The 20007-nt window shown below is 46.2% G+C and overlaps 7 non-coding genes and 1 pseudogene across 7 annotated transcripts; all 8 read left to right on the top strand.

Moving 5' to 3' along the window:
* Positions 1-1593: 1593 nt before the first annotated feature.
* LOC130314090 (U2 spliceosomal RNA) lies at positions 1594-1784 on the top strand. The gene has a single exon (XR_008861845.1). It is a non-coding gene; the product is annotated as a U2 spliceosomal RNA (small nuclear RNA).
* A 2104-nt stretch (positions 1785-3888) lies between these two features.
* LOC130314109 (U2 spliceosomal RNA) lies at positions 3889-4048 on the top strand (annotated as a pseudogene).
* Positions 4049-4741: 693 nt separating this feature from the next.
* Positions 4742-4934, top strand: LOC130314103 (U2 spliceosomal RNA). The gene has a single exon (XR_008861856.1). It is a non-coding gene; the product is annotated as a U2 spliceosomal RNA (small nuclear RNA).
* Positions 4935-7029: 2095 nt separating this feature from the next.
* On the top strand, positions 7030-7220 carry LOC130314089 (U2 spliceosomal RNA). Its single transcript, XR_008861844.1, has one exon. It is a non-coding gene; the product is annotated as a U2 spliceosomal RNA (small nuclear RNA).
* Positions 7221-9320: 2100 nt separating this feature from the next.
* On the top strand, positions 9321-9511 carry LOC130314088 (U2 spliceosomal RNA). Its single transcript, XR_008861843.1, has one exon. It is a non-coding gene; the product is annotated as a U2 spliceosomal RNA (small nuclear RNA).
* Positions 9512-11606: 2095 nt separating this feature from the next.
* On the top strand, positions 11607-11797 carry LOC130314087 (U2 spliceosomal RNA). The gene has a single exon (XR_008861842.1). It is a non-coding gene; the product is annotated as a U2 spliceosomal RNA (small nuclear RNA).
* Positions 11798-13894: 2097 nt separating this feature from the next.
* Positions 13895-14085, top strand: LOC130314086 (U2 spliceosomal RNA). Its single transcript, XR_008861841.1, has one exon. It is a non-coding gene; the product is annotated as a U2 spliceosomal RNA (small nuclear RNA).
* A 2094-nt stretch (positions 14086-16179) lies between these two features.
* LOC130314085 (U2 spliceosomal RNA) lies at positions 16180-16370 on the top strand. Its single transcript, XR_008861840.1, has one exon. It is a non-coding gene; the product is annotated as a U2 spliceosomal RNA (small nuclear RNA).
* The last annotated feature ends 3637 nt before the right edge of the window (positions 16371-20007 follow it).

Raw genomic sequence — 20007 nt, 5'->3', positions numbered from 1 at the left:
GGTGTGTCATTGCTGTACATTGACCATGCATTGCTTCTGTGGTATTGCAAAGGCAAAGACAAATGCTTCCAGCCATCCATTGCACTAATGGATTGGTCATCAGCTGGCTGTCTATGTCCCGCATCAATATAGACCAAAGTACAGAGGGTTAGGCTATGCTATTGTGCACCTACCTGATGCATCAGAAGGTGCGAGGCCCTTGCTAAATTCTGTGCACAGACTTTGAGATCTATACTTTAGACTGTATCTAAACCTGCTCCAACATGGACTGACATTCTGGCCTACTTTCAGCCGATGCGACTTGTCTGTCGCTGAACAGTCGCTTTTTATGTATTCAGCACCTATGTATAATGTTGTAAAAATGCTCAAGAAGCTAAAGTCGCAGAAATGTCACACATATTTGGCCTGCAACTTTCTGTGCGACAAATTCAGACAGGAAAAATCAGTATAAATCCTTAGAAAATTATCCCCCAGTGTCTCCATCTGCTGGCGGTATTGAATAAGCATTGCTGCACTGATGGGGTATGCATTAGACGAAAAAAAAGAAGAAAAAGAAGAATAATACGCCCAGAAAAGAGGCGAAAAGGAGAAAAACGTAAAAAAACGTGAAAAAAAAGTAAGAGGAAGAGAAGGGAAAAAAAGGTGGAAATGGGTTTAAAAGTGATTTCGGCGGAGAAATATATATATATATATATATATATATATATATATATATATATACGCGCACACACACACATATATATAAACGTATTCTCCGTTGAGATATTGCAGCCGCTGCTGTGTCCAGGCCCAGGAGCCTTAGCACTGTGCTGTGATGTCACTCAATACCACTGACATCACTAGGTGTAAACAACATCTCTCCTTTGCTGTGTATGTGACTATGGAGCTGTTTGGTGATGTCGTCTATTATGGCCTTCATAGAAGCAACAGGAGATTGTTGCATCCATCTAGAACCCTCAGAACTACAGTGCTATGATGTCACTCACTTCCACAGGCCTTGCAGAGTGTAAACAACAACAACCCAGCTTTGTTGTGTATGTAACCATAGGGATTTGTGATGTCACCTAGAACCTTCACAGCAGCGACAGCTTTATGAGGAGCATCAGCACTGCTCTGCCTGAGCAGAACCATCACCGCCATAGGTTGTCAAATAACCCGGATTTAACCCACACAGGTAAGTCCAATGGGGTGCAGGCATGTCCTCTATGCTTACAGCTTCCCGTGGGTGTTGGTTTGATACCGTTTGGGGACAGCCAAGGAGGCATCTGCAGGCAACAAAGGTAGGTGTGTGCTTGTGTGTGTGTTTCCTATGCAGATCCTAAGCCCAGTGTCACATGCAAGTAGGAGGAGTAAGAAGGGTTCCTGGCAAATCCGGGTTATGGATTGCATTTAAAAAGGCCCCGTGGGAGTGCAATGGGCCCCTGTCTTGCTGCTTAGCAATAATGGTATGGGTTTAGGTTCTGCTGTGTGTACTGGTGGTTGACTGCCCCCCAGCCCAGAGTGTGCATGGAAAATTGTCTGGCAGCCTCCCTGACAGCAAGCAGTGATAGTGCCCATGAAGGGGACCTTGTTGGGCCCGCCCTTTTCACGGTTATCGCTTCTCGGCCTTTTGGCTAAGATCAAGTGTAGTATCTGTTCTTATCAGTTTAATATCTGATACGTCCCCTATCTGGGGACCATATATTAAATGGATTTTTGAGAACGGGGGCCGATTTCGAAGCTTGCTTCCGTCGCCCTATGCATTGACCCGATATGGCAGTATCTTCGGGTACAGTGCACCACCCCCTTACAGGGTTAAAAAGAAAGATTCCTACTTTCATTGCTACCTGCTTGCTGGCTAGCCAGCTAGCCAGCCCTGTGGGCCTTGCTGCTGCAGCCAAAAAACAAAAGGTGGTGCTGCTGCTGCTGCTTCTGCTGCTTCTGCTTCTGCTTGTGTCTGGCCCCTGTTGGAGCGTCCAGGCACAGGACTTCTGCTGCTGCTGACTAAATGGCCTCCTTAATTGGATCATTTGAGTAGCCAGCACACCTGTGCAGGTAGGGCATGACATGATAGGCAGCTGCCTTGATAGCGGGTGGGTGCTGAATGTTCCTAATTGACAAAATAAGATTAATGCTTATGAAGAAATATAAAATCTCATCCCTTCCCCAATATCGCGCCACACCCCTACCCCTTAATTCCCTGGTTGAACTTGATGGACATATGTCTTTTTTCGACCGTACTAACTATGTAACTATGTAACATAACATGGGGGGGGGGGGGGGGGGGGGGGGGGGTCTCCTGGCTGTTCACACAGGTGTGTCATTGCTGTACATTGACCATGCATTGCTTCTGTGGTATTGCAAAGGCAAAGACAAATGCTTCCAGCCATCCATTGCACTAATGGATTGGTCATCAGCTGGCTGTCTATGTCCCGCATCAATATAGACCAAAGTACAGAGGGTTAGGCTATGCTATTGTGCACCTACCTGATGCATCAGAAGGTGCGAGGCCCTTGCTAAATTCTGTGCACAGACTTTGAGATCTATACTTTAGACTGTATCTAAACCTGCTCCAACATGGACTGACATTCTGGCCTACTTTCAGCCGATGCGACTTGTCTGTCGCTGAACAGTCGCTTTTTATGTATTCAGCACCTATGTATAATGTTGTAAAAATGCTCTAGAAGCTAAAGTCGCAGAAATGTCACACATATTTGGCCTGCAACTTTCTGTGCGACAAATTCAGACAGGAAAAATCAGTATAAATCCTTAGAAAATTATCCCCCAGTGTCTCCATCTGCTGGCGGTATTGAATAAGCATTGCTGCACTGATGGGGTATGCATTAGACGAAAAAAAAGAAGAAAAAGAAGAAGAATACGCCCAGAAAAGAGGCGAAAAGGAGAAAAACGTAAAAAAACGTGAAAAAAAAGTAAGAGGAAGAGAAGGGAAAAAAAGGTGGAAATGGGTTTAAAAGTGATTTCGGCTGAGAAATATATATATATATATATATATATATATATATATATATATATATATACGCGCACACACACATATATATAAACGTATTCTCCGTTGAGATATTGCAGCCGCTGCTGTGTCCAGGCCCAGGAGCCTTAGCACTGTGCTGTGATGTCACTCAATACCACTGACATCACTAGGTGTAAACAACATCTCTCCTTTGCTGTGTATGTGACTATGGAGCTGTTTGGTGATGTCGTCTATTATGGCCTTCATAGAAGCAACAGGAGATTGTTGCATCCATCTAGAACCCTCAGAACTACAGTGCTATGATGTCACTCACTTCCACAGGCCTTGCAGAGTGTAAACAACAACAACCCAGCTTTGTTGTGTATGTAACCATAGGGATTTGTGATGTCACCTAGAACCTTCACAGCAGCGACAGCTTTATGAGGAGCATCAGCACTGCTCTGCCTGAGCAGAACCATCACCGCCATAGGTTGTCAAATAACCCGGATTTAACCCACACAGGTAAGTCCAATGGGGTGCAGGCATGTCCTCTATGCTTACAGCTTCCCGTGGGTGTTGGTTTGATACCGTTTGGGGACAGCCAAGGAGGCATCTGCAGGCAACAAAGGTAGGTGTGTGCTTGTGTGTGTGTTTCCTATGCAGATCCTAAGCCCAGTGTCACATGCAAGTAGGAGGAGTAAGAAGGGTTCCTGGCAAATCCGGGTTATGGATTGCATTTAAAAAGGCCCCGTGGGAGTGCAATGGGCCCCTGTCTTGCTGCTTAGCAATAATGGTATGGGTTTAGGTTCTGCTGTGTGTACTGGTGGTTGACTGCCCCCCAGCCCAGAGTGTGCATGGAAAATTGTCTGGCAGCCTCCCTGACAGCAAGCAGTGATAGTGCCCATGAAGGGGACCTTGTTGGGCCCGCCCCTTTCACGGTTATCGCTTCTCGGCCTTTTGGCTAAGATCAAGTGTAGTATCTGTTCTTATCAGTTTTCATGCTGGTGGGGATGGGTGCTGCATGGAGGATGCAGGTGTACCAGGGCTTTCCGGGGCTGGTTCTGAGGAATCAGCTCGACGGCTGCCCCGATGTGACCTGTTCCCTCCGGGTCTCGCCATGAGGCTGAGAGGGTCTAGAGCCGAGGTACTTTTGTGCCTCGGGGAGTGGTGACCCCGAGGTGCCGAAACTCACTGGGAGAATAGACTCACTGAGTTGAAGCACGGGCACCATAATCTCTTCACCTTGTGGCACTCACCTCTTGATTCCCGGCCTTCTGGCTAGGATCAGAGAAATTTTTATAGATCCGGCCGGATGTCCGGGCAGTATATCTGCACACATTCACTTATTTATTTCTTTTTTGTCTCACTGTGTCACTTTTTGCGTGTTGTGTGTTCACAGGATTGGTCAGGATGCGGTAGCCCTTCTGGGTGTCCCTCCTGGCGGTCTAGGGGAGGTGTGTGTGGCCATTAGGTTCCGCACCTCCCTGCAAACACCCCGGGTACTCCTGCTTTGGCAGGGTACCTACCGTAATCGGCTCTGCGGGCAGATACCTTGGCTAACGCCAAGGGGGATGCCGGGAGCATTTGTGGTCCCCTAGTAGCTTCGGCGAAAAGGGACATCGAACCTGGAACCTCGCAGGTACCTTTTGGTCCGGAGGCGAAGGGTAAGGTTTGTTGGGGGGCCTCTCTCCTATCGGAGAAGGGCTTGCGATAGACCGCATCCTTTGTGCACGTTTTTTTAGTGTAACACGTTTGCACTTTTTCTTGCACTTTGGGTGAATCGAAAGCACGTTCCTCGGCTTTAGATAAAAAAAAAAAAAAAAAAAAAAAAAAATCTGTTCTTATCAGTTTAATATCTGATACGTCCCCTATCTGGGGACCATATATTAAATGGATTTTTGAGAACGGGGGCCGATTTCGAAGCTTGCTTCCGTCGCCCTATGCATTGACCCGATATGGCAGTATCTTCGGGTACAGTGCACCACCCCCTTACAGGGTTAAAAAGAAAGATTCCTACTTTCATTGCTACCTGCTTGCTGGCTAGCCAGCTAGCCAGCCCTGTGGGCCTTGCTGCTGCAGCCAAAAAACAAAAGGTGGTGCTGCTGCTGCTGCTTCTGCTGCTTCTGCTTCTGCTTGTGTCTGGCCCCTGTTGGAGCGTCCAGGCACAGGACTTCTGCTGCTGCTGACTAAATGGCCTCCTTAATTGGATCATTTGAGTAGCCAGCACACCTGTGCAGGTAGGGCATGACATGATAGGCAGCTGCCTTGATAGCGGGTGGGTGCTGAATGTTCCTAATTGACAAAATAAGATTAATGCTTATGAAGAAATATAAAATCTCATCCCTTCCCCAATATCGCGCCACACCCCTACCCCTTAATTCCCTGGTTGAACTTGATGGACATATGTCTTTTTTCGACCGTACTAACTATGTAACTATGTAACATAACATGGGGGGGGGGGGGGGGGGTCTCCTGGCTGTTCACACAGGTGTGTCATTGCTGTACATTGACCATGCATTGCTTCTGTGGTATTGCAAAGGCAAAGACAAATGCTTCCAGCCATCCATTGCACTAATGGATTGGTCATCAGCTGGCTGTCTATGTCCCGCATCAATATAGACCAAAGTACAGAGGGTTAGGCTATGCTATTGTGCACCTACCTGATGCATCAGATGGTGCGAGGCCCTTGCTAAATTCTGTGCACAGACTTTGAGATCTATACTTTAGACTGTATCTAAACCTGCTCCAACATGGACTGACATTCTGGCCTACTTTCAGCCGATGCGACTTGTCTGTCGCTGAACAGTCGCTTTTTATGTATTCAGCACCTATGTATAATGTTGTAAAAATGCTCTAGAAGCTAAAGTCGCAGAAATGTCACACATATTTGGCCTGCAACTTTCTGTGCGACAAATTCAGACAGGAAAAATCAGTATAAATCCTTAGAAAATTATCCCCCAGTGTCTCCATCTGCTGGCGGTATTGAATAAGCATTGCTGCACTGATGGGGTATGCATTAGACGAAAAAAAAGAAGAAAAAGAAGAATAATACGCCCAGAAAAGAGGCGAAAAGGAGAAAAACGTAAAAAAACGTGAAAAAAAAGTAAGAGGAAGAGAAGGGAAAAAAAGGTGGAAATGGGTTTAAAAGTGATTTCGGCGGAGAAATATATATATATATATATATATATATATATATATATATATATATACGCGCACACACACACATATATATAAACGTATTCTCCGTTGAGATATTGCAGCCGCTGCTGTGTCCAGGCCCAGGAGCCTTAGCACTGTGCTGTGATGTCACTCAATACCACTGACATCACTAGGTGTAAACAACATCTCTCCTTTGCTGTGTATGTGACTATGGAGCTGTTTGGTGATGTCGTCTATTATGGCCTTCATAGAAGCAACAGGAGATTGTTGCATCCATCTAGAACCCTCAGAACTACAGTGCTATGATGTCACTCACTTCCACAGGCCTTGCAGAGTGTAAACAACAACAACCCAGCTTTGTTGTGTATGTAACCATAGGGATTTGTGATGTCACCTAGAACCTTCACAGCAGCGACAGCTTTATGAGGAGCATCAGCACTGCTCTGCCTGAGCAGAACCATCACCGCCATAGGTTGTCAAATAACCCGGATTTAACCCACACAGGTAAGTCCAATGGGGTGCAGGCATGTCCTCTATGCTTACAGCTTCCCGTGGGTGTTGGTTTGATACCGTTTGGGGACAGCCAAGGAGGCATCTGCAGGCAACAAAGGTAGGTGTGTGCTTGTGTGTGTGTTTCCTATGCAGATCCTAAGCCCAGTGTCACATGCAAGTAGGAGGAGTAAGAAGGGTTCCTGGCAAATCCGGGTTATGGATTGCATTTAAAAAGGCCCCGTGGGAGTGCAATGGGCCCCTGTCTTGCTGCTTAGCAATAATGGTATGGGTTTAGGTTCTGCTGTGTGTACTGGTGGTTGACTGCCCCCCAGCCCAGAGTGTGCATGGAAAATTGTCTGGCAGCCTCCCTGACAGCAAGCAGTGATAGTGCCCATGAAGGGGACCTTGTTGGGCCCGCCCCTTTCACGGTTATCGCTTCTCGGCCTTTTGGCTAAGATCAAGTGTAGTATCTGTTCTTATCAGTTTAATATCTGATACGTCCCCTATCTGGGGACCATATATTAAATGGATTTTTGAGAACGGGGGCCGATTTCGAAGCTTGCTTCCGTCGCCCTATGCATTGACCCGATATGGCAGTATCTTCGGGTACAGTGCACCACCCCCTTACAGGGTTAAAAAGAAAGATTCCTACTTTCATTGCTACCTGCTTGCTGGCTAGCCAGCTAGCCAGCCCTGTGGGCCTTGCTGCTGCAGCCAAAAAACAAAAGGTGGTGCTGCTGCTGCTGCTTCTGCTGCTTCTGCTTCTGCTTGTGTCTGGCCCCTGTTGGAGCGTCCAGGCACAGGACTTCTGCTGCTGCTGACTAAATGGCCTCCTTAATTGGATCATTTGAGTAGCCAGCACACCTGTGCAGGTAGGGCATGACATGATAGGCAGCTGCCTTGATAGCGGGTGGGTGCTGAATGTTCCTAATTGACAAAATAAGATTAATGCTTATGAAGAAATATAAAATCTCATCCCTTCCCCAATATCGCGCCACACCCCTACCCCTTAATTCCCTGGTTGAACTTGATGGACATATGTCTTTTTTCGACCGTACTAACTATGTAACTATGTAACATAACATGGGGGGGGGGGGGGGGGTCTCCTGGCTGTTCACACAGGTGTGTCATTGCTGTACATTGACCATGCATTGCTTCTGTGGTATTGCAAAGGCAAAGACAAATGCTTCCAGCCATCCATTGCACTAATGGATTGGTCATCAGCTGGCTGTCTATGTCCCGCATCAATATAGACCAAAGTACAGAGGGTTAGGCTATGCTATTGTGCACCTACCTGATGCATCAGAAGGTGCGAGGCCCTTGCTAAATTCTGTGCACAGACTTTGAGATCTATACTTTAGACTGTATCTAAACCTGCTCCAACATGGACTGACATTCTGGCCTACTTTCAGCCGATGCGACTTGTCTGTCGCTGAACAGTCGCTTTTTATGTATTCAGCACCTATGTATAATGTTGTAAAAATGCTCTAGAAGCTAAAGTCGCAGAAATGTCACACATATTTGGCCTGCAACTTTCTGTGCGACAAATTCAGACAGGAAAAATCAGTATAAATCCTTAGAAAATTATCCCCCAGTGTCTCCATCTGCTGGCGGTATTGAATAAGCATTGCTGCACTGATGGGGTATGCATTAGACGAAAAAAAAGAAGAAAAAGAAGAATAATACGCCCAGAAAAGAGGCGAAAAGGAGAAAAACGTAAAAAAACGTGAAAAAAAAGTAAGAGGAAGAGAAGGGAAAAAAAGGTGGAAATGGGTTTAAAAGTGATTTCGGCGGAGAAATATATATATATATATATATATATATATATATATATATATATATATATATACGCGCACACACACACATATATATAAACGTATTCTCCGTTGAGATATTGCAGCCGCTGCTGTGTCCAGGCCCAGGAGCCTTAGCACTGTGCTGTGATGTCACTCAATACCACTGACATCACTAGGTGTAAACAACATCTCTCCTTTGCTGTGTATGTGACTATGGAGCTGTTTGGTGATGTCGTCTATTATGGCCTTCATAGAAGCAACAGGAGATTGTTGCATCCATCTAGAACCCTCAGAACTACAGTGCTATGATGTCACTCACTTCCACAGGCCTTGCAGAGTGTAAACAACAACAACCCAGCTTTGTTGTGTATGTAACCATAGGGATTTGTGATGTCACCTAGAACCTTCACAGCAGCGACAGCTTTATGAGGAGCATCAGCACTGCTCTGCCTGAGCAGAACCATCACCGCCATAGGTTGTCAAATAACCCGGATTTAACCCACACAGGTAAGTCCAATGGGGTGCAGGCATGTCCTCTATGCTTACAGCTTCCCGTGGGTGTTGGTTTGATACCGTTTGGGGACAGCCAAGGAGGCATCTGCAGGCAACAAAGGTAGGTGTGTGCTTGTGTGTGTGTTTCCTATGCAGATCCTAAGCCCAGTGTCACATGCAAGTAGGAGGAGTAAGAAGGGTTCCTGGCAAATCCGGGTTATGGATTGCATTTAAAAAGGCCCCGTGGGAGTGCAATGGGCCCCTGTCTTGCTGCTTAGCAATAATGGTATGGGTTTAGGTTCTGCTGTGTGTACTGGTGGTTGACTGCCCCCCAGCCCAGAGTGTGCATGGAAAATTGTCTGGCAGCCTCCCTGACAGCAAGCAGTGATAGTGCCCATGAAGGGGACCTTGTTGGGCCCGCCCCTTTCACGGTTATCGCTTCTCGGCCTTTTGGCTAAGATCAAGTGTAGTATCTGTTCTTATCAGTTTAATATCTGATACGTCCCCTATCTGGGGACCATATATTAAATGGATTTTTGAGAACGGGGGCCGATTTCGAAGCTTGCTTCCGTCGCCCTATGCATTGACCCGATATGGCAGTATCTTCGGGTACAGTGCACCACCCCCTTACAGGGTTAAAAAGAAAGATTCCTACTTTCATTGCTACCTGCTTGCTGGCTAGCCAGCTAGCCAGCCCTGTGGGCCTTGCTGCTGCAGCCAAAAAACAAAAGGTGGTGCTGCTGCTGCTGCTTCTGCTGCTTCTGCTTCTGCTTGTGTCTGGCCCCTGTTGGAGCGTCCAGGCACAGGACTTCTGCTGCTGCTGACTAAATGGCCTCCTTAATTGGATCATTTGAGTAGCCAGCACACCTGTGCAGGTAGGGCATGACATGATAGGCAGCTGCCTTGATAGCGGGTGGGTGCTGAATGTTCCTAATTGACAAAATAAGATTAATGCTTATGAAGAAATATAAAATCTCATCCCTTCCCCAATATCGCGCCACACCCCTACCCCTTAATTCCCTGGTTGAACTTGATGGACATATGTCTTTTTTCGACCGTACTAACTATGTAACTATGTAACATAACATGGGGGGGGGGGGGGGGGGTCTCCTGGCTGTTCACACAGGTGTGTCATTGCTGTACATTGACCATGCATTGCTTCTGTGGTATTGCAAAGGCAAAGACAAATGCTTCCAGCCATCCATTGCACTAATGGATTGGTCATCAGCTGGCTGTCTATGTCCCGCATCAATATAGACCAAAGTACAGAGGGTTAGGCTATGCTATTGTGCACCTACCTGATGCATCAGAAGGTGCGAGGCCCTTGCTAAATTCTGTGCACAGACTTTGAGATCTATACTTTAGACTGTATCTAAACCTGCTCCAACATGGACTGACATTCTGGCCTACTTTCAGCCGATGCGACTTGTCTGTCGCTGAACAGTCGCTTTTTATGTATTCAGCACCTATGTATAATGTTGTAAAAATGCTCTAGAAGCTAAAGTCGCAGAAATGTCACACATATTTGGCCTGCAACTTTCTGTGCGACAAATTCAGACAGGAAAAATCAGTATAAATCCTTAGAAAATTATCCCCCAGTGTCTCCATCTGCTGGCGGTATTGAATAAGCATTGCTGCACTGATGGGGTATGCATTAGACGAAAAAAAAGAAGAAAAAGAAGAATAATACGCCCAGAAAAGAGGCGAAAAGGAGAAAAACGTAAAAAAACGTGAAAAAAAAGTAAGAGGAAGAGAAGGGAAAAAAAGGTGGAAATGGGTTTAAAAGTGATTTCGGCGGAGAAATATATATATATATATATATATATATATATATATATATATATATACGCGCACACACACACATATATATAAACGTATTCTCCGTTGAGATATTGCAGCCGCTGCTGTGTCCAGGCCCAGGAGCCTTAGCACTGTGCTGTGATGTCACTCAATACCACTGACATCACTAGGTGTAAACAACATCTCTCCTTTGCTGTGTATGTGACTATGGAGCTGTTTGGTGATGTCGTCTATTATGGCCTTCATAGAAGCAACAGGAGATTGTTGCATCCATCTAGAACCCTCAGAACTACAGTGCTATGATGTCACTCACTTCCACAGGCCTTGCAGAGTGTAAACAACAACAACCCAGCTTTGTTGTCTATGTAACCATAGGGATTTGTGATGTCACCTAGAACCTTCACAGCAGCGACAGCTTTATGAGGAGCATCAGCACTGCTCTGCCTGAGCAGAACCATCACCGCCATACGTTGTCAAATAACCCGGATTTAACCCACACAGGTAAGTCCAATGGGGTGCAGGCATGTCCTCTATGCTTACAGCTTCCCGTGGGTGTTGGTTTGATACCGTTTGGGGACAGCCAAGGAGGCATCTGCAGGCAACAAAGGTAGGTGTGTGCTTGTGTGTGTGTTTCCTATGCAGATCCTAAGCCCAGTGTCACATGCAAGTAGGAGGAGTAAGAAGGGTTCCTGGCAAATCCGGGTTATGGATTGCATTTAAAAAGGCCCCGTGGGAGTGCAATGGGCCCCTGTCTTGCTGCTTAGCAATAATGGTATGGGTTTAGGTTCTGCTGTGTGTACTGGTGGTTGACTGCCCCCCAGCCCAGAGTGTGCATGGAAAATTGTCTGGCAGCCTCCCTGACAGCAAGCAGTGATAGTGCCCATGAAGGGGACCTTGTTGGGCCCGCCCCTTTCACGGTTATCGCTTCTCGGCCTTTTGGCTAAGATCAAGTGTAGTATCTGTTCTTATCAGTTTAATATCTGATACGTCCCCTATCTGGGGACCATATATTAAATGGATTTTTGAGAACGGGGGCCGATTTCGAAGCTTGCTTCCGTCGCCCTATGCATTGACCCGATATGGCAGTATCTTCGGGTACAGTGCACCACCCCCTTACAGGGTTAAAAAGAAAGATTCCTACTTTCATTGCTACCTGCTTGCTGGCTAGCCAGCTAGCCAGCCCTGTGGGCCTTGCTGCTGCAGCCAAAAAACAAAAGGTGGTGCTGCTGCTGCTGCTTCTGCTGCTTCTGCTTCTGCTTGTGTCTGGCCCCTGTTGGAGCGTCCAGGCACAGGACTTCTGCTGCTGCTGACTAAATGGCCTCCTTAATTGGATCATTTGAGTAGCCAGCACACCTGTGCAGGTAGGGCATGACATGATAGGCAGCTGCCTTGATAGCGGGTGGGTGCTGAATGTTCCTAATTGACAAAATAATATTAATGCTTATGAAGAAATATAAAATCTCATCCCTTCCCCAATATCGCGCCACACCCCTACCCCTTAATTCCCTGGTTGAACTTGATGGACATATGTCTTTTTTCGACCGTACTAACTATGTAACTATGTAACATAACATGGGGGGGGGGGGGGGGGGGGTCTCCTGGCTGTTCACACAGGTGTGTCATTGCTGTACATTGACCATGCATTGCTTCTGTGGTATTGCAAAGGCAAAGACAAATGCTTCCAGCCATCCATTGCACTAATGGATTGGTCATCAGCTGGCTGTCTATGTCCCGCATCAATATAGACCAAAGTACAGAGGGTTAGGCTATGCTATTGTGCACCTACCTGATGCATCAGAAGGTGCGAGGCCCTTGCTAAATTCTGTGCACAGACTTTGAGATCTATACTTTAGACTGTATCTAAACCTGCTCCAACATGGACTGACATTCTGGCCTACTTTCAGCCGATGCGACTTGTCTGTCGCTGAACAGTCGCTTTTTATGTATTCAGCACCTATGTATAATGTTGTAAAAATGCTCTAGAAGCTAAAGTCGCAGAAATGTCACACATATTTGGCCTGCAACTTTCTGTGCGACAAATTCAGACAGGAAAAATCAGTATAAATCCTTAGAAAATTATCCCCCAGTGTCTCCATCTGCTGGCGGTATTGAATAAGCATTGCTGCACTGATGGGGTATGCATTAGACGAAAAAAAAGAAGAAAAAGAAGAATAATACGCCCAGAAAAGAGGCGAAAAGGAGAAAAACGTAAAAAAACGTGAAAAAAAAGTAAGAGGAAGAGAAGGGAAAAAAAGGTGGAAATGGGTTTAAAAGTGATTTCGGCGGAGAAATATATATATATATATATATATATATATATATATATATATATATACGCGCACACACACACATATATATAAACGTATTCTCCGTTGAGATATTGCAGCCGCTGCTGTGTCCAGGCCCAGGAGCCTTAGCACTGTGCTGTGATGTCACTCAATACCACTGACATCACTAGGTGTAAACAACATCTCTCCTTTGCTGTGTATGTGACTATGGAGCTGTTTGGTGATGTCGTCTATTATGGCCTTCATAGAAGCAACAGGAGATTGTTGCATCCATCTAGAACCCTCAGAACTACAGTGCTATGATGTCACTCACTTCCACAGGCCTTGCAGAGTGTAAACAACAACAACCCAGCTTTGTTGTGTATGTAACCATAGGGATTTGTGATGTCACCTAGAACCTTCACAGCAGCGACAGCTTTATGAGGAGCATCAGCACTGCTCTGCCTGAGCAGAACCATCACCGCCATAGGTTGTCAAATAACCCGGATTTAACCCACACAGGTAAGTCCAATGGGGTGCAGGCATGTCCTCTATGCTTACAGCTTCCCGTGGGTGTTGGTTTGATACCGTTTGGGGACAGCCAAGGAGGCATCTGCAGGCAACAAAGGTAGGTGTGTGCTTGTGTGTGTGTTTCCTATGCAGATCCTAAGCCCAGTGTCACATGCAAGTAGGAGGAGTAAGAAGGGTTCCTGGCAAATCCGGGTTATGGATTGCATTTAAAAAGGCCCCGTGGGAGTGCAATGGGCCCCTGTCTTGCTGCTTAGCAATAATGGTATGGGTTTAGGTTCTGCTGTGTGTACTGGTGGTTGACTGCCCCCCAGCCCAGAGTGTGCATGGAAAATTGTCTGGCAGCCTCCCTGACAGCAAGCAGTGATAGTGCCCATGAAGGGGACCTTGTTGGGCCCGCCCCTTTCACGGTTATCGCTTCTCGGCCTTTTGGCTAAGATCAAGTGTAGTATCTGTTCTTATCAGTTTAATATCTGATACGTCCCCTATCTGGGGACCATATATTAAATGGATTTTTGAGAACGGGGGCCGATTTCGAAGCTTGCTTCCGTCGCCCTATGCATTGACCCGATATGGCAGTATCTTCGGGTACAGTGCACCACCCCCTTACAGGGTTAAAAAGAAAGATTCCTACTTTCATTGCTACCTGCTTGCTGGCTAGCCAGCTAGCCAGCCCTGTGGGCCTTGCTGCTGCAGCCAAAAAACAAAAGGTGGTGCTGCTGCTGCTGCTTCTGCTGCTTCTGCTTCTGCTTGTGTCTGGCCCCTGTTGGAGCGTCCAGGCACAGGACTTCTGCTGCTGCTGACTAAATGGCCTCCTTAATTGGATCATTTGAGTAGCCAGCACACCTGTGCAGGTAGGGCATGACATGATAGGCAGCTGCCTTGATAGCGGGTGGGTGCTGAATGTTCCTAATTGACAAAATAAGATTAATGCTTATGAAGAAATATAAAATCTCATCCCTTCCCCAATATCGCGCCACACCCCTACCCCTTAATTCCCTGGTTGAACTTGATGGACATATGTCTTTTTTCGACCGTACTAACTATGTAACTATGTAACATAACATGGGGGGGGGGGGGGGGGTCTCCTGGCTGTTCACACAGGTGTGTCATTGCTGTACATTGACCATGCATTGCTTCTGTGGTATTGCAAAGGCAAAGACAAATGCTTCCAGCCATCCATTGCACTAATGGATTGGTCATCAGCTGGCTGTCTATGTCCCGCATCAATATAGACCAAAGTACAGAGGGTTAGGCTATGCTATTGTGCACCTACCTGATGCATCAGAAGGTGCGAGGCCCTTGCTAAATTCTGTGCACAGACTTTGAGATCTATACTTTAGACTGTATCTAAACCTGCTCCAACATGGACTGACATTCTGGCCTACTTTCAGCCGATGCGACTTGTCTGTCGCTGAACAGTCGCTTTTTATGTATTCAGCACCTATGTATAATGTTGTAAAAATGCTCTAGAAGCTAAAGTCGCAGAAATGTCACACATATTTGGCCTGCAACTTTCTGTGCGACAAATTCAGACAGGAAAAATCAGTATAAATCCTTAGAAAATTATCCCCCAGTGTCTCCATCTGCTGGCGGTATTGAATAAGCATTGCTGCACTGATGGGGTATGCATTAGACGAAAAAAAAGAAGAAAAAGAAGAATAATACGCCCAGAAAAGAGGCGAAAAGGAGAAAAACGTAAAAAAACGTGAAAAAAAAGTAAGAGGAAGAGAAGGGAAAAAAAGGTGGAAATGGGTTTAAAAGTGATTTCGGCGGAGAAATATATATATATATATATATATATATATATATATATATATATATACGCGCACACACACACATATATATAAACGTATTCTCCGTTGAGATATTGCAGCCGCTGCTGTGTCCAGGCCCAGGAGCCTTAGCACTGTGCTGTGATGTCACTCAATACCACTGACATCACTAGGTGTAAACAACATCTCTCCTTTGCTGTGTATGTGACTATGGAGCTGTTTGGTGATGTCGTCTATTATGGCCTTCATAGAAGCAACAGGAGATTGTTGCATCCATCTAGAACCCTCAGAACTACAGTGCTATGATGTCACTCACTTCCACAGGCCTTGCAGAGTGTAAACAACAACAACCCAGCTTTGTTGTGTATGTAACCATAGGGATTTGTGATGTCACCTAGAACCTTCACAGCAGCGACAGCTTTATGAGGAGCATCAGCACTGCTCTGCCTGAGCAGAACCATCACCGCCATAGGTTGTCAAATAACCCGGATTTAACCCACACAGGTAAGTCCAATGGGGTGCAGGCATGTCCTCTATGCTTACAGCTTCCCGTGGGTGTTGGTTTGATACCGTTTGGGGACAGCCAAGGAGGCATCTGCAGGCAACAAAGGTAGGTGTGTGCTTGTGTGTGTGTTTCCTATGCAGATCCTAAGCCCAGTGTCACATGCAAGTAGGAGGAGTAAGAAGGGTTCCTGGCAAATCCGGGTTATGGATTGCATTTAAAAAGGCCCCGTGGGAGTGCAATGGGCCCCTGTCTTGCTGCTTAGCAATAATGGTATGGGTTTAGGTTCTGCTGTGTGTACTGGTGGTTGACTGCCCCCCAGCCCAGAGTGTGCATGGAAAATTGTCTGGCAGCCTCCCTGACAGCAAGCAGTGATAGTGCCCATGAAGGGGACCTTGTTGGGCCCGCCCCTTTCACGGTTATCGCTTCTCGGCCTTTTGGCTAAGATCAAGTGTAGTATCTGTTCTTATCAGTTTAATATCTGATACGTCCCCTATCTGGGGACCATATATTAAATGGATTTTTGAGAACGGGGGCCGATTTCGAAGCTTGCTTCCGTCGCCCTATGCATTGACCCGATATGGCAGTATCTTCGGGTACAGTGCACCACCCCCTTACAGGGTTAAAAAGAAAGATTCCTACTTTCATTGCTACCTGCTTGCTGGCTAGCCAGCTAGCCAGCCCTGTGGGCCTTGCTGCTGCAGCCAAAAAACAAAAGGTGGTGCTGCTGCTGCTGCTTCTGCTTCTGCTTGTGTCTGGCCCCTGTTGGAGCGTCCAGGCACAGGACTTCTGCTGCTGCTGACTAAATGGCCTCCTTAATTGGATCATTTGAGTAGCCAGCACACCTGTGCAGGTAGGGCATGACATGATAGGCAGCTGCCTTGATAGCGGGTGGGTGCTGAATGTTCCTAATTGACAAAATAAGATTAATGCTTATGAAGAAATATAAAATCTCATCCCTTCCCCAATATCGCGCCACACCCCTACCCCTTAATTCCCTGGTTGAACTTGATGGACATATGTCTTTTTTCGACCGTACTAACTATGTAACTATGTAACATAACATGGGGGGGGGGGGGGGGGGTCTCCTGGCTGTTCACACAGGTGTGTCATTGCTGTACATTGACCATGCATTGCTTCTGTGGTATTGCAAAGGCAAAGACAAATGCTTCCAGCCATCCATTGCACTAATGGATTGGTCATCAGCTGGCTGTCTATGTCCCGCATCAATATAGACCAAAGTACAGAGGGTTAGGCTATGCTATTGTGCACCTACCTGATGCATCAGAAGGTGCGAGGCCCTTGCTAAATTCTGTGCACAGACTTTGAGATCTATACTTTAGACTGTATCTAAACCTGCTCCAACATGGACTGACATTCTGGCCTACTTTCAGCCGATGCGACTTGTCTGTCGCTGAACAGTCGCTTTTTATGTATTCAGCACCTATGTATAATGTTGTAAAAATGCTCTAGAAGCTAAAGTCGCAGAAATGTCACACATATTTGGCCTGCAACTTTCTGTGCGACAAATTCAGACAGGAAAAATCAGTATAAATCCTTAGAAAATTATCCCCCAGTGTCTCCATCTGCTGGCGGTATTGAATAAGCATTGCTGCACTGATGGGGTATGCATTAGACGAAAAAAAAGAAGAAAAAGAAGAATAATACGCCCAGAAAAGAGGCGAAAAGGAGAAAAACGTAAAAAAACGTGAAAAAAAAGTAAGAGGAAGAGAAGGGAAAAAAAGGTGGAAATGGGTTTAAAAGTGATTTCGGCGGAGAAATATATATATATATATATATATATATATATATATATATATATATACGCGCACACACACACATATATATAAACGTATTCTCCGTTGAGATATTGCAGCCGCTGCTGTGTCCAGGCCCAGGAGCCTTAGCACTGTGCTGTGATGTCACTCAATACCACTGACATCACTAGGTGTAAACAACATCTCTCCTTTGCTGTGTATGTGACTATGGAGCTGTTTGGTGATGTCGTCTATTATGGCCTTCATAGAAGCAACAGGAGATTGTTGCATCCATCTAGAACCCTCAGAACTACAGTGCTATGATGTCACTCACTTCCACAGGCCTTGCAGAGTGTAAACAACAACAACCCAGCTTTGTTGTGTATGTAACCATAGGGATTTGTGATGTCACCTAGAACCTTCACAGCAGCGACAGCTTTATGAGGAGCATCAGCACTGCTCTGCCTGAGCAGAACCATCACCGCCATAGGTTGTCAAATAACCCGGATTTAACCCACACAGGTAAGTCCAATGGGGTGCAGGCATGTCCTCTATGCTTACAGCTTCCCGTGGGTGTTGGTTTGATACCGTTTGGGGACAGCCAAGGAGGCATCTGCAGGCAACAAAGGTAGGTGTGTGCTTGTGTGTGTGTTTCCTATGCAGATCCTAAGCCCAGTGTCACATGCAAGTAGGAGGAGTAAGAAGGGTTCCTGGCAAATCCGGGTTATGGATTGCATTTAAAAAGGCCCCGTGGGAGTGCAATGGGCCCCTGTCTTGCTGCTTAGCAATAATGGTATGGGTTTAGGTTCTGCTGTGTGTACTGGTGGTTGACTGCCCCCCAGCCCAGAGTGTGCATGGAAAATTGTCTGGCAGCCTCCCTGACAGCAAGCAGTGATAGTGCCCATGAAGGGGACCTTGTTGGGCCCGCCCCTTTCACGGTTATCGCTTCTCGGCCTTTTGGCTTCGATCCCGTGCGGTTTACCGGGCGGGTTAGGAGTTGAAGGGGGTGGTGATCGGGGCCCTCTTTGCGGGGGGCCCTGGGTTATTTCGGAGTTGCGATAGTGGGTTTCATCGCCTGCAAAAATGAGTGGAGGAGAGAGGATTCGCGGAATGGAAGACACGGTCAGGATTTTCGTCCCAACGGAACATCGGGGAACGGTTGGCCTGGACCAGATTGTGCTGGAGATTCTACGCAGGCTCCAGTACCTAAAGGTAACAGATGTATTTGCAATGCAAGATTTCCCTAGACAGGGTATTTATGATGTTACATTTGTTAATTCCGAGATTTGTCAGAGGGTCTACAAGGACCTGGAAGGAATGAAGAGAAAGAATGAGCCGGATATTATGAGGAAAGTTAAAGTAGAGCCTTTGTTTCTGAGTACAGAGAAAGTGGTCATCGTACATATGTACAATCCCAAAGTTACAGACTCAATGGTAACAAATTTTCTTTATCGTTATTGTGAAGAAGTGAAGTTTTTTGGAAAACTAAAGAACAGACATGGTTTTTTTAACTGTAAAAGGAACTATGTTGTGAAGTTCAAGAAGGATGAGTCTATGGAGGAGGGAATTAAGAGTATTCCTCAAGTTTTTTCCATTGGAGGAGAGCGTGGTTTTTGTTTTTATGAGGGGCAGCTTCAGTTTTGCCGCAAATGTCAAGCATATGGCCACGTGCAGGACGCATGTCCTGTGAAGGGTGTTGTTTGTAGGAACTGTGGCAAGACTGGGCATGAAACAAGTTTTTGCGTTGAGGAAAAGACTTGTGATATTTGTGGGAGTAATTCCCATTTGGCAAGAGGATGTCACTTATGGTACAAGAGAAGGAGTTATGCTGATGCGGCTGGAAGTAAAGGTGGACAGAGCAATGAACAGGGAATGGGAAGGAGGTCTTTTTCAGAAGCCACAGGTGTGGATGGAGGTGTGGATGGAGGTGTGGATGGAGGTGAAAAATCTAATGTGGAGGGGGAATGTGAAGTCGGGAGGAGCGCAGGTGGTACGATTGTTAAAAATGTTGTTGCTCAGGTGGATGTGATTAAAGAGGCTTTTGTGGAGACAAGTGTGGTGGTTGAACAGGAGTATAAGAAAGTGGTCTCCACAAGTGAAGTAACATGTGCAAAGGGGGTGGAGGTCAAGAAGATTGAAACTGTGTATGGAGATGTGTTTCCTTGTGGAAGCATGAGTGGTGATGTGGAATGTCCAGACCCTGTTGTGGGGGAGGAGGAGGGAATGGAATTCCAAGAAAATGTGCAGTCATCTGAGAAGTCCCTTACACCTGCTCAGAGATTTGTCAGCAGTGATGAGGAGGATGAGGTGGGGGTGGAAAGTAAAAGAAGTAAAAAAGGAAGTTGGACTGGGGATCAAGAGGACCCAGTGGTTGGAAGAGGAGTTGAAATGGACAGGGACTCTGATCCAGGGTCGCCTGATTGTTATGAAAATGTTTTAAGGAAAGTTGAGAGTCAGAGCAGTAATTTTTAACTATGATGGATATTAAAGTT

This window comes from Hyla sarda, unplaced genomic scaffold, assembly GCF_029499605.1.
Source record: "Hyla sarda isolate aHylSar1 unplaced genomic scaffold, aHylSar1.hap1 scaffold_1803, whole genome shotgun sequence".
NCBI lineage: Eukaryota > Metazoa > Chordata > Amphibia > Anura > Hylidae > Hyla > Hyla sarda.
This window is presented reverse-complemented; position numbering and strand designations above follow the sequence as displayed.